The following is a 12,781-nucleotide window of genomic DNA, read 5'->3' on the forward strand; positions in this document are numbered from 1 at the left end:
AAAATAGAAAGAAAGTGAGAATTTACACTGAAGAGGCAGGAGAATTGAATTCTGTCCCTTTCTCAGCCATAGACTATTGATGGGATACAAGGCCTATCCCTCAAATCAACATTTCACAGGCAGTCAGCCTTAACAGGAGTCCTGTGCTTGACACCCTGAGATCCAATACGGAGCGCACTGGTCCATTTCCAAGTGTAACTGGAGCCAGTTACAGTGAGCTGTGTTATGAATACAGGCTACAGCTATTTAGTGCTCCCAGGACTACTCACTGACCAACTGCATGGAGTGCATCTGTCCATTCTCAGCTTCCAAAAGAGCATGGACTTCTCCACGTTTTCTGCTGGGCCTAGTTCCTGGCCTAGCTTGACTGCTGTGCTCATAAATTGCCAGAGGAATTGATATGAGCCAAAACCATGTCAGGAACTGTTTTAAGAATTCAGAACAGGGTTTGAGTGATCACCAGAGCATAAGGCTTACGGCTACGCATGGAACAATAAGAAAAAAATAAAATGTTGAATAAAGGTTGTGACGCAAGTGCTGTCCTCCTCAGTTAGTAAATATGCCTTTCCTCTGCTACCCTTCCAAGTTAAGCCTCTTTCCTTTCTTTTCTGAGCTGTTTAGTAGGTGTGTGAGATAATATCTCTGTGCGTTACTGATCAAAATCAGTAAGACACCCCATTAATCCTCCTGCCTGTCTTTATCTGGTGCAGTATTTTAAACTTCTATTCCAAAGTCTTTGTGTAAGGACTCACTTGATCTCATATTTTATAGCATGAAATCCAGTCAGGACCCAACCCAGGCTAGAACTGCTTTATAATAAAGATTGTCAAAAGTGATAACGTTTTTGAAAAACTGTGTGTTTTTAAGACGGATATCTTGCTTTAAATTATCCCATTCCTTAATTTACACTTGGCTTTGTTTCTCAGTTCATGGAGTCTGTCCTAGCTATACATTTTTAATGCTGATTTAGATCACCAAATGGGAAAAAAACCTTGCAGTTCTCTAATTCAGGGGATCTAGGACTAGATAGCGATTGAAGTATCTCTGAGATGTCTCTAATTTGTACCATTTTAGTAACAATTCCTGTGTAGCAAAAGGAGACATCCAGAAATACCAGCTGCTCAGCATCAGACTAACAGACCTCAAGCCTTTGTGCTGCTTCCTAGTTTTCCCAGACTGTATTCTTCTTGGAGCTGGCACAGGCCCTGGTACAATGGACTACTTCATGCTTGTGTCACGGCTCTTTTGTGCTAACCTGCAGTGAGAAAACTGATAGGGCACACATATGTTGAATAAAGGGCTATGATTTATTTCTCTGTAAAAGCCATATTTGACTGTAACTGTAGACCTGTCAAAACTCAGACACTGAGCATCCTTGCTTCAGCTCCACACTTTCAATACTAGCTAGGAGGCCTGAGAGACCCAGCACACATCCCCAGCACCCCGTGCACCACAATGGAAACTCATTTTCCCTTAGCCAGAAATGCCCCATTCTGAAAGAAGAATCTTGCATGTGGATGGCATAATGGAAAACCCTTTTGTCATTAAAAAATGCCAAATTTTTGACAAGAGGAATTTTCAAAAAATGGTTTGGGAAAAAATCTCAATCATCATCCAGACTGCTAGCTGCTGTGAAATCAACAGAGATGTGAGCCAAGTAGCTGGGGAGCCATCGATTCAGAGATCAGGAATGTGTCAGCCTCAGAAGTTGGGCATATCAGGGAGCTTTGAGAAGTAGAAGCCAGGCAGCTCAGGAGACCTAGCTGGTGGAAAGCATTGACTTCTTTATTGTCAACATTTTTTTCACTAAAAAATACTTTACAGCATGTTTTTGACACAGTCTAGTCCTCATAAACCCACCAGAGACATGACTAAGTCACCCTAACTGTGCCAGATGTGAACATCAGTTGGAAGATGGTGGGAGAGAGGAAGGCTGTGTCTCAAGGAAAGCAAAATATTGCCAATAGGTCTTAAGTGCTTTTTGCTATTTACAGTATTGCAGAGAAATCACTTCTCAGTAGCAGATTTTTTTTTTCCCCAGCGACTAAAAGGACCACAGTAGAACAAAGCAGGATGATCTATCTGGTTCCATTGGGCAGCCCAGGCTAGATACAACTGCAGTGATATGGGAGGTGGCAGTTTAGGGCATTCACAGCTCAGGGCAGAGGTGAAAAGGGGTGCATAACAGCTGAGCATTTTTAAATCTGTTCCAGTTAATGAGCTTGTGAGTTTTATGTCCATCTTTCTTTCACAGAAGTTCCCTTGCTCTGCATGCTGACCCAGAGCTGCTACAAGGCCAAAGCCCTCTTTAATCCTATGAACAGTGTGTGCCTGAAAAGTCTGACTGCGGGGGGATATTTTTTTCTCAGAGTGGACAGAAGCCAAACCAGTTTTATTGGAATCTAAGAGTCCAAACTTTGTTGTTACTGTAAACTGGCAAGAAGGCAGATTGTTCATGGCATTGCTTCAGGGGGATAGGACATAGCTTGCCATGTAAGACCACAACTTGAGCAAGTCCTTTAAGGCTCAAGCTCACATTCCTTCCTTCTGTTTTGCTCTTCATCCTGCGTTCTCCTTTCTCCCTAGCCCCCGATTCTCTCTCAACATTATCTTGTACCCCAAGAATAGGTCTTCATCTCAGACTGTCTCAGTTCTTTCCATGGTTGCAGACTCTATGAATTCACATTATCCCCCATTTTAAGCCAAGGGAAGGCCTGAAGCTCAAAAATCAATAGGGAAGTGCAAGAAAAGTAGCACAATCCAGACCTAGCCACAGGCAGCTCCTTTTATCTTCCTGAGATGAAATGTTATTTCTGTAGAGAGTACCTTTTCATTTGGAATCCATCTTTTCAATGATGAAATAACACTTCTAAAAGCACTGCATCAGAGAGGATGGGTCTTTGGGCATACAGTGATAATAAGCAGCAAGTGACAGAGGATAATCTCAGCAAGCATTTAGTAAGGTAGGAAGCACAATACCTGTTCAGCCTTTGATTGGGAAGAAAACTTCTAACTGGGATTAAGCCAAATCTAGCATCCATAACATCTCTAAAAAAGGAAACCAGCTGCTGGGCCATAAAAGAGCTACCATTGCAAATTCAGAGACTCCAAAAGGCTCTGCACATTTTTCCTCTAGAAATACTAATCTTAGACAAAATATTAGTTTGCAGTTAATTGTAGTTATTTTCTTCAGAGTTAGCAGCTTTCCATTTCCACGTCCAAAGCAAGAAGATATCTGTTATTTGAATCAATGAGCTCTCTCTCTTGGCCTTTCATATTTCTGAAGTATCCCACAACAATAGTGAGATCCACAGACTTAAATTCTTTGAATTCAAGTGGCTTTGCCCCAAAGTGTGTATAATCCTCCAGTTGTCATTAACATAATGAGTCAAAATTAGAACCTAAAATTTTGGAAAACCAAAATTCCACCTTTTCCCCTTTCCAAAATAAACAAGATGAGCACAGCTAAAAATAAAAGGAATTTAAAAATGCTTTACTGTAAATGAGCTCTTCTACCATCAGCTGTCATCAAGCATTATGCTTCATTTTCAGAGTCACAGCACACCTGGGTGACTTATGTTTCCTTTTAATTTCCTTACAATTCCTGAAAAATAACATGTCTCACTATGTTCTGCAAAACAGAAGCATTTCTGTAAGATGACCCAAAGTCTCTAATCATCATAATACTTTCCTTTTTTTTTTCTTCACTAAAAGGAACAGACAGGCACAGGAATTATTTAGCTTTTAAAAGAACAGTTGGCATTCAAAATTTAAAGAGCTTTTATTATTTCAGCTAAGATGATTAATAGAAAACAACAGTTGTCTGGCATATTACATTTAAAACTGCACTATGGAACACATCCTCAATTACTGTGAAAAAAACTGTAGACAAAGAATACGCCATTAAATACATTTCAGTCAGGGAAAAAGCTGGTAAAATTTAAGACAGGTGGTCATGTAAAGTTCAGATAATACTGGCATCATGGGGGCATGCTGTGGAGCTGTGCTGTACATTATTATGTAAGAGGGGCCTTCAGCTTCAAATGCACAGCGAATGGGATACATTTAAATCAGAAACTGAAGAGAATTAACTGCAGAAAATTAATGCCAGGTGAGCCCATTCTAAACACAACATGCCCAAATGCTTTGTCTGAAAAACAATAAAGCTGGGAGTACATATTTGTTCATAATGTTAAATTACATGGTTGCAAGTGTGATGTCTGCTCTCAGCCATCACACACAGCCCTACATGCACTCACGCACACACGCAGAGGAAGCCATGTAATTCAAATGCATATGTACAAACCTGCCACTCACTTTTCCCTCACCACTCATGTTAAATAGGTCAAAATAACGAAGGCACAAACACGAGAAAGCACATGAACAGCTGGGTATGCCAGATATTGAACAAGCACAGAAGTGTGGAGATAAAGCGCTAGTCTGCACTACCACAAAACCGACTGAAAATGCAAAGAAATCACACTTAGGATTTCACAATTTATAATTTGATGCTCCAGTCCCATAAAATCATTTGTGTGTATGTATGTGTGTATACTTAGAGACATTTCTAGATACGCCAGATCATGTTAACCCCATAGATACAATATTAAATTTATCTTTTACTTATCTATATTTCAATTTATAGCAATACTCCTTTCACAAGAAAAGAAATGTATGCTACTGCTAGCATTAGTAAAGTAACTGTGAAAAATCTAGTAGCCTGTACATGAAAAAAAATTCTATCTGAAAAAGTTTCTGTTGTTGTATTGCAAGTAAGATGAAAAATAATGCACTATCAGAGATATAAGAGCTGTAACCAGAATCACTGGGTGTGGAGACTGATTAACAAGATATGGTTAAGAAAAGCTGTGTATTGCATAGATTTATAAGGACTGGAATTTCAGTTTAGAAAATGGAAATTCTTAATTGCAGCAATTTGTGACAATTTTATGACCTCAGATGTAGTGTTATAACATTAGAACTGATGGAGAAATAATCACCATATTCAGAAATAGTCGAATTTTCTTAGCTTTTCATGCTTGCATATCAGTTGTGAGTACATCTTCCTAGCTACTCAGCATCCAAATATATTGCAAGTATACTACAGGAACACAAAGGGCAGATGCTGTGACTTAACACAGTATCAAATGTGGGGAAATAGGCTCCAAGTCTGAAGATGATTTCAGGGATTTTTGTGGGTAGAATACATGTACATGTATATCTCTTGATGTTAAAGTTCAGTATCTGCCATTAATGTGACAGATTGTGTGTTAAATACACACTTTGATCAAACTGTGAAGACAATTTCAGGGTTTTTAACACACTTTATTAAAAGACATGTGAAAGTACAAATAAACTAATGCTCTAGAATTTAAAAATAGCAATTTAATTTCAAGGGGTTTGCCATTTTGGCATAGGACAGAAGGAGAGGGTGAGATAGCATTTATTACAAAATTATTAGACAGATCTACAGTTAAGATACATAAATAATTCATCTCCATACTAGAAATATCTTTCTGAAAATCTACTGCATGTCTTCCCTCTGTGACGAACATGTCACACGCCATTATTTCAATGTTAATTGCAGTAGAGCCCAGAGAGAGGAGCTCAGAGTGCTGCTGTGCAAGTGAAAACTGCTTGCCCTATTCAAAATCGTTAGTGCTTGACGTGGTAAAGGCTTAATACCATGAAGAACAGTGAATGGCTTTCAGTCTTTAATGCTGATAAACAAGTCTATTGTTTACTTTTGGAATTAAGGCTAACCCATTCCTGTTAATCCTAGCTATGCATCAATCCATTGCTATATATTAAGGAAGATGCTATGTCACTTAAGCCAACAGGAGAAAAAGACCAAAGAGCATTTAATCCAGTTGGCCCTCAAAAGAGTTCCCCGCTGGATAGGAAAATTAGTGAGCCTACGTAAGGAGCAGTTCTGAGCTTTGTTCATTTTTTTTCTCTGAGACAAAGAACAGATTTGAAATTATTTATTACACTAGAGGTTTGTTTGGGATTGCTGAAAGCAAAGTGGTAAGTGCTGGACAGACAGGCCTCTTTTCATCTAGGTACAGATGAGACCTGGAGAGCAGCACTTCATGCTTCAGGTCAGCCGTGTAAGCACAACAAACCAGATCTGCAGGCTGGATGAAATGAAAAACAGCAGTCTTTGGTTTGCCACAACCCATGGCTGGAGATTTCCATATAACACAGCATCCACAGTGAATGAGAGTGGTGATCAGATGATGCACTCTGAAGGAAACACATTACTCTAATGCCTAAGAACTAAGCAAGAAAAAAAAAATTATCATCTATAGTCCAGTTAAAAAATTGAATGGACGTGAAATTTGTATAGCCTTGTTGGAAAGACGCAAGAGAGATTTGAGATGTATAAGGCTAAATGAGTTCACCACTTGAAGATCAGAACTGCTAGCAACTGTTTAGCAAAACAATTCATTTTTAATCAACCCTTGGGTATTCCTGTGCCAGTGTTCCTGTCCCAGCTTCACCGTTTCTCAAAGAGGTCCTAGAGCCTTTCTCTGCCCTTGTCCCTCTGCTCCTGATTTATGCTCTAGAACACTCAGGTCAATACACATACACAGACATTTTCCTTTTTCAAATACTACTGAATAAAATCTAGTCCTTTGTGGTCACCATAACAGACTACTAAATACCATTCCCCACCCCACAAAAACTTTCCTTGTTTGTTTTCTGTGTGACACCTTAATCAGCTTCATCATGTGATCCAAGCCTTTGTGTATTACCTGTTGCTGGGGAGGCTGGTTAGGTTGCTGCTCTGTATCCAGGTTGCCATCTCTGTACACGTGGGCTGCCATGAGAGCTGGTGATCATCTCCCCTTTGAATTTCTGTCCCCTCTTAATATGTAATGCAGAGAAGGCAAATGATACTCAGGGCTGAAAGGGGGGGCTGCAGCTTGCAGCAGCTGCACACAATAGGGATCCTAATAGAAAATAGAAATGATAGAAGAACACCATCATCTCTTCATTGCTACAGTACAACAATAGAGAGCAATTCAGTTCGGGGTGCATTAACAGAATGTGAATAGCACTGTTACAGCACTGTGATGCACATGGTTCCTGCCTCAGCTACGTTAGGAAAACATTGTCATGCTTATGAAGCCCCTGCGAGGTGTTTGCTAATTTTATCACTGTAAAGGAAGAACTAATTGATATCAAGAGATATATTTCAGGGTTATTGTCCCCATAAAAATATATTAGAGGAAGAAGGTTATTTTTCAGTGTATTCATCAGTCATTATGAATCTGAAGACAAAACTAACCAACCTAACTGGGTCCAGAAAACAAAATTTGGATTTTAGAGGATCTGAAACTTCAAGTTCTAAAAATCTGGGAAATTCTGAATTCTGGGCAAGTTTCTTTTCAGTTCTTAGATATGGGGTTTTTACAGTAGCAGTAAAAAATTACCAGTTCTGTTATCTATGTCTACAGTTCACCCTGAGCTAGGATAGGTGCTTTTAGACTAGTCTTGCTTTCTTCAGTTTCATATTCATATTCAGGGGATTTTCCTGAATTACCACCAGCATGTGTATTTATAGGTGACTCCCACAAAGTCACTGCTTACTTTTAAATTACTTGCTCTGCTTGAGACTGCAATTGGAACCTCATACTCCTTCTATTCCTCTCTTACAAATCAATAAGAAGGTCTTTCACTCAGCCCCATACACTAGCTCCTGTGTTATGAATCTCATGTTCTGTTACCTCTTACACACTTGATTTCAAATTCAAAAGGCCCCTTTAATACACAGTTTGTATTCCATAACATTACAGGAAATTTCTTTTCAACTTTTATTTTCCATCTGGAGAGTATTTTCTATAGGATTGTTTGCAGTTTTGTTTTCAGCTTGCACATAACAAGACATCAAGACGCGTCTGCTCTTCATAGTTCTCAGCAAGTGTTTTCATGGAAATAAACATGATATCCTACAAGGAAAAGTCCTAGGAAAATGAGACAACAAAGGACAGCTGTGGCCTGGATGAAGAGGGAATTCCTCTTGCAGCCTTAGGTCTCCCTCAACAGTCTTTGGACTACTGCCCACAGCTGGACTCCTATGCTTTGTCTTGCTGCTGCCTCAACTCTAATCCTAGGGGTGGGTTGGGCATTACTAGAGGATCTCCAGCTCTGGCCAAGGGAACAAAGAGTCAGTGGAAAATTCTTTTCATTGCCCAAATCCTGTCTCTGCAGGCCCTTTACAGCCCCACCACAACTGGATGCCTTGGCGTTTCATCCCTGTTAACCCTACTGATAACTCTACTCCAAGGAGTGATCAGACTTCTCAGGGAAGTATACCTTTGGTGCACAAATTCTCTCTTGGAAACCCATTTTCAGTACTTCTTAACTGGGTTAATAGTCTTTGTTATTCCTCTAACTCCAAACATTTGAGTATGGCTGCAAAAGGGAGACATGGGGAATTTTTTTTTTTCTTTTTGCTTGTTTTGGCTGCAGGTAGGTTTGTCTGCTGTTAGTTTTGTGATATAGTTGATGTGGAGTTGCAAGAAGATGCTACAGGTAAGTCTGGGCATCACAAATAATTTTCCCCTCTTCATTTTGTTGATGGGATGAGAGATCTTGAGTAAAGGATTCAGTCACTTTCAGGGTTACAGCTAATGCAAGTTGTGAGACAAAACTTAAGGGTCCAGTTTAGGCAGGGACCTACAAAAGACAAGCCTATGGAAATTTTGGACAGAGAAAGGGCGAAGGCAGGAGGTCTTTGTGTAAAGCTCAGGTCTTGGCTGCAGTTAGCATTAGGGTTTAGTTCAAGGTTAGGGGAAAGACAAAGACTCAGGTCCCTTTGTGGTCCCAAAGAGGTTGCCAAGATGAGAGCTTAGCAACAGGAAGAATTTCTGGGCCAGTCCTGAAGATCTTGTGCTAAATCTCATCCAACAGTGAGTTTTAGCTTTTATATAATATGTTTAAAAGTGTGAAGGTTTAAAATATTAAAAAGCAACAAAAAGACTCAGTAGATCTTAAAAAAATACATGAAACAAAGCATCATTCTTCAGGAGAAATATCAACCATGTAACAACTTCCCTATGGTTATGAAACAAAAGTTAGATGTAGAACATTCTGCTAGATTGAACTGGCTTGCATGGAGTGAAACAAGAGATGAAGCTGAGGAGCAGATTTGGTGTTGTAGCTGTGATAGCAGGGAGGGAAGAGAGAGAAGGGCACAGAGAAGGGCAGTGTGGAAGAGCAGAACTGTTGCTTTAGGATGCACCAAATAATTTTAGCCACATTGTCTCTGATGGCATGTTAAGGGTGGCTTGTGCCAGTCCGAGAACATCTCCCTGCTCCGCTTGACTCTGGCTCCCCCTTCCCATGCTTCTGTCTTTTCTGGGCCATTGCAGCTTCCTAACCCAAAAAAAAAAAGAGAATTGTTCTCTACAGGTTAGAGAGTGAGACAGTGCAAGGCCAGAGTAAAACCAACATGTCCTATGGAAGAGGGGGGCACAGTGAGACCCAGGATGCAGGAGGAGACTGCAGGCCATGCTGCTCAGCACAGCAGCAAGTTGAGACCAGGGGTCCCAATCCAGCAGACTGCCTGCTACCCTCACCATTTCTCTCTCTCCAGTCTGTCAGTTGGAGAGATCACTGAATACTGGGTCTTTTTTGAGCTCTCTAGCAGAGCTGAGCTCTTCTTGGGCTGTGCAGTGACTTCATTAGCCTCCATCTGATAAAACACCCCAGAGCCTCAACCAGAAGTAGTTGAAGCTATGGATGGAAAGAAGATGGCTGGAAAATGTGATTTCAATCTCCTGGCAAAGTCATGTTTGAGGAACATGACCTGTCTGTAATCTCTATTTTCCTGGAGGAAAATAAAGTTTGCTTTTTCCCTTGAGGAAACTCCCCCTTTCACTTTTGCAGGGAGGACAGTTCCTGTGGATTAATTTCTGCTGCAGGGGCCATGCTGTCTCTGCCCTTAGTGGGGTCACCGTGGTGCACAGCTGTCCCTGGCCATACCCCTGCTGTTCTTCACCTGCTGCCCGGCCCTGGCTTCCTCGCTGCAGGGAGGAGATTGTGTAGGAGGAAATGGGGAGGAGAGGGGAATGAGGAGAAGTATGAAAATATGCCTGCCTAAGTTTTAACCTGAAGGTTAAAATACAGGGGTAGAAATTTGTCGTGAATCCAGCTATACAGATCTAGGCAAAAAGTGCTAAGGACTTTGATGGTGAGACTCCCACACTGATAGACAGGGTGCCTCCTGAACTGTACTCTGCCTCTCTTCACAGCTTCAGCACCTGATGATGTCAGCCTTGACCCCTTTAATTTGAAATTGTTTAGAAGGAGAAACAATATTTGGGCAGTATTTATACTTCTTGTAAACTGCCTCAGCAACTGGCAATAGTGGCCATAGGATGTGACCAATGAACCCACAAATAAATACTCCCTTGGGCAAATGTTACAAAACTCTGAGTTATGGCATTTTAGAGGCAACCTTATCAAATAAAAAAAAAAAAAATTTAAAGATGACTTTAAAAGCTTGCAGTTCTGGAACATCTGAGCTTGTAGTTATTTGTCACATAAACTATGAAGAGGGACAAATGAACTGAAAGTCCTTCTCTTTCCTTTTCCTTTATATATAGCTATTTCCACTGGAAGAATACACTTTAGGCTCTTAATCACTTCTCCAATATCACAGAGTGTCAGTTTTATTTAGCAAAGTGATACATATTTCAGCAACAAGACTTTGTGGACATATTTACATTTTATTTTTCTGTTTAGCTAGGTGGGATTTTTAATCCCAAAGGTTTCTTGATGGATGAAGATATTTTTATTTGGAGACTAGTACTGATTGTCTGGATAAAAACCAACTAGCTCTGCTGGAATGCATTTTTAGACTTATCTCTTTTTTTGTTTGTTAACAGCTCTTATGCATTATTCTGATTATGCTGTGCACTGAATCCTGTAGACAAAGACCACACTGGTATGCAACTGAAGAACTGTATCATAACATGAACATGGAAGGAAGGGATTGATTACAGCTTCAGAGGAAGTGATTGTTTTGACATTTCCTAGCTTCTCATTTCCTCTGTTTGCAATCTTGAATAAATTCCCTGTTAACAGAGCTGGCTTAATACAATTTCTTGAATTTTTCCTTTCTGATCAATTAAAAGGAGGAATAAACTGTACTGTATGCAATAATCTGCTTTTCTCAATGCATACTGCCTTCAGAGATACACTCATATTTTTCAACCTAAAAACAGTCCTCCATCTCTTCATCTATAGGACTAAGGGTGTTGCTGGGTATCCTGGCCTCAGGGTGAACTCTGCCTTTCCCTTCCTTCTGTGCACATCCTTGAGATGACAGGCAGAGCTTCCTTCACATCTTTAACTGTGGCAACCAGCACTTTAGTTTGGATCTCTGGGTGAATATATTACAATCTGTGATGAAATCTTCCCCTTTTTTCTGCCTGACTGATGTGGCAGGGCCAGCTGTGTTTGCCACAAATCAGAAATTTTCCTTTCGCCATCCCATCCAGCAGCAGACTAGCACATGGAGAAAATATGGGAATTGGAGCCACTCCTCTGCCACACCAAAAACTCCCCAGACTCACACGCTCTCCTTCCTGGCCTCCACATGCACCACTGGCTTGCTGGGACTTACACAGTCCTCCACCCTGCTCCCAAGCCAGATGGGATGGGTACTCTCTCTCAACAGAAATCCCACCAACTAATCAAACCCCTGCTTCCACCAGTGACCTGGGAATCTGCTGCGTCTCCCCACATCACAGACCCTTTTCCCCTTTCAGAAAACACTGCCCATAGATGTGACCACAACCTGCAGATTTAAACAACTCAGTTTCTTACAGAGAAACTCATTAATAATTCTGACTCAGGCCACAGTGAGCAGGATCAAAAATAAATGTGCAAGCTTAGTACTCCTCTTCATTTTGTTATTTCTCACTTCCCTTGGGGCAGCATAGTTGTGAACACACTGTTGTGTTTTGATCACCTGTACTGTATGAAGCTGCTGCCTCCCAAGCTCTACCTTTATCTCACTTTAATTCAGACTTTCTAAACTGCATTGATAAATGTTTTGGCTTGATCCTTAGCCTTAACAAATAGCCTATGCAGCTCTGCTTGGCACCTAGAATTTACATTCTCCCAGTCAATTGCTTGACCATTGTTTAACTTTTTGACGTTATAGCCAAAGATGCCTTATCTCCATGCCATTGTCTCACTTCCTCCGTGACAGTACTTGCAGTTCCCTTTGATTCAAGTTAATCTTGGCAGGCACAATTACATCCCAAAAGTGAAATGAGGCATACCATCCAAGCCACCTTCAGGAAACTGGATCAAGTTCCATATTCAATCAGCAATGATGACGAGATGCCTTTGGAGGCCTGCTGAAGCGTATTTTGTCCTTCTTATTGAGGAATATCTGAAGGACAGCATTCACCAAATCATGTGTGGACTGGTAGGAAAGTGGCAAATGCCTCTATTTAGCTGCCTGCTTCACTTCTGCAGAAGGACACTGAAAGTGCAGAGAAGGATGTGCTACTCACCCCTTACACCCATGCCAGTGTTTAGTTTCATGAACACCATGATAAGGCAATTTTTCCACACCTCTGTGTAAAGAGATTTTCATTTCTTCTTTTCATCTGGGCCACCATGAAGCCAGCCAGGCAGGAGTCCTGCAGCCAGCTGAAAAACACACAAAAGTGATCTTAGTTTGATGCTAATGACTATTCATCACACAAAAAAGTGGACTGCCACCACTTCCTAAGGTGAGGTTTGTTATACTGCT

At 40.8% G+C, this 12,781-nt stretch overlaps 1 long non-coding RNA gene across 3 annotated transcripts in view; it reads right to left on the minus strand.

The window, feature by feature from the left end:
* LOC119708777 overlaps positions 1-12,781 on the minus strand; it is a 137,475-nt gene that overhangs the window by 27,377 nt on the left and 97,317 nt on the right. For all 3 annotated transcript variants that reach the window (XR_005259209.1, XR_005259210.1, XR_005259208.1), the window contains 2 exons: positions 12,540-12,678; positions 6,759-6,956 (listed from right to left, as the gene is read on the minus strand). This is a non-coding gene — a long non-coding RNA (uncharacterized LOC119708777). The remainder of the gene's footprint in view (positions 1-6,758; positions 6,957-12,539; positions 12,679-12,781) is intronic.

Source organism: Motacilla alba, chromosome 1A, assembly GCF_015832195.1.
Source record: "Motacilla alba alba isolate MOTALB_02 chromosome 1A, Motacilla_alba_V1.0_pri, whole genome shotgun sequence".
NCBI lineage: Eukaryota > Metazoa > Chordata > Aves > Passeriformes > Motacillidae > Motacilla > Motacilla alba.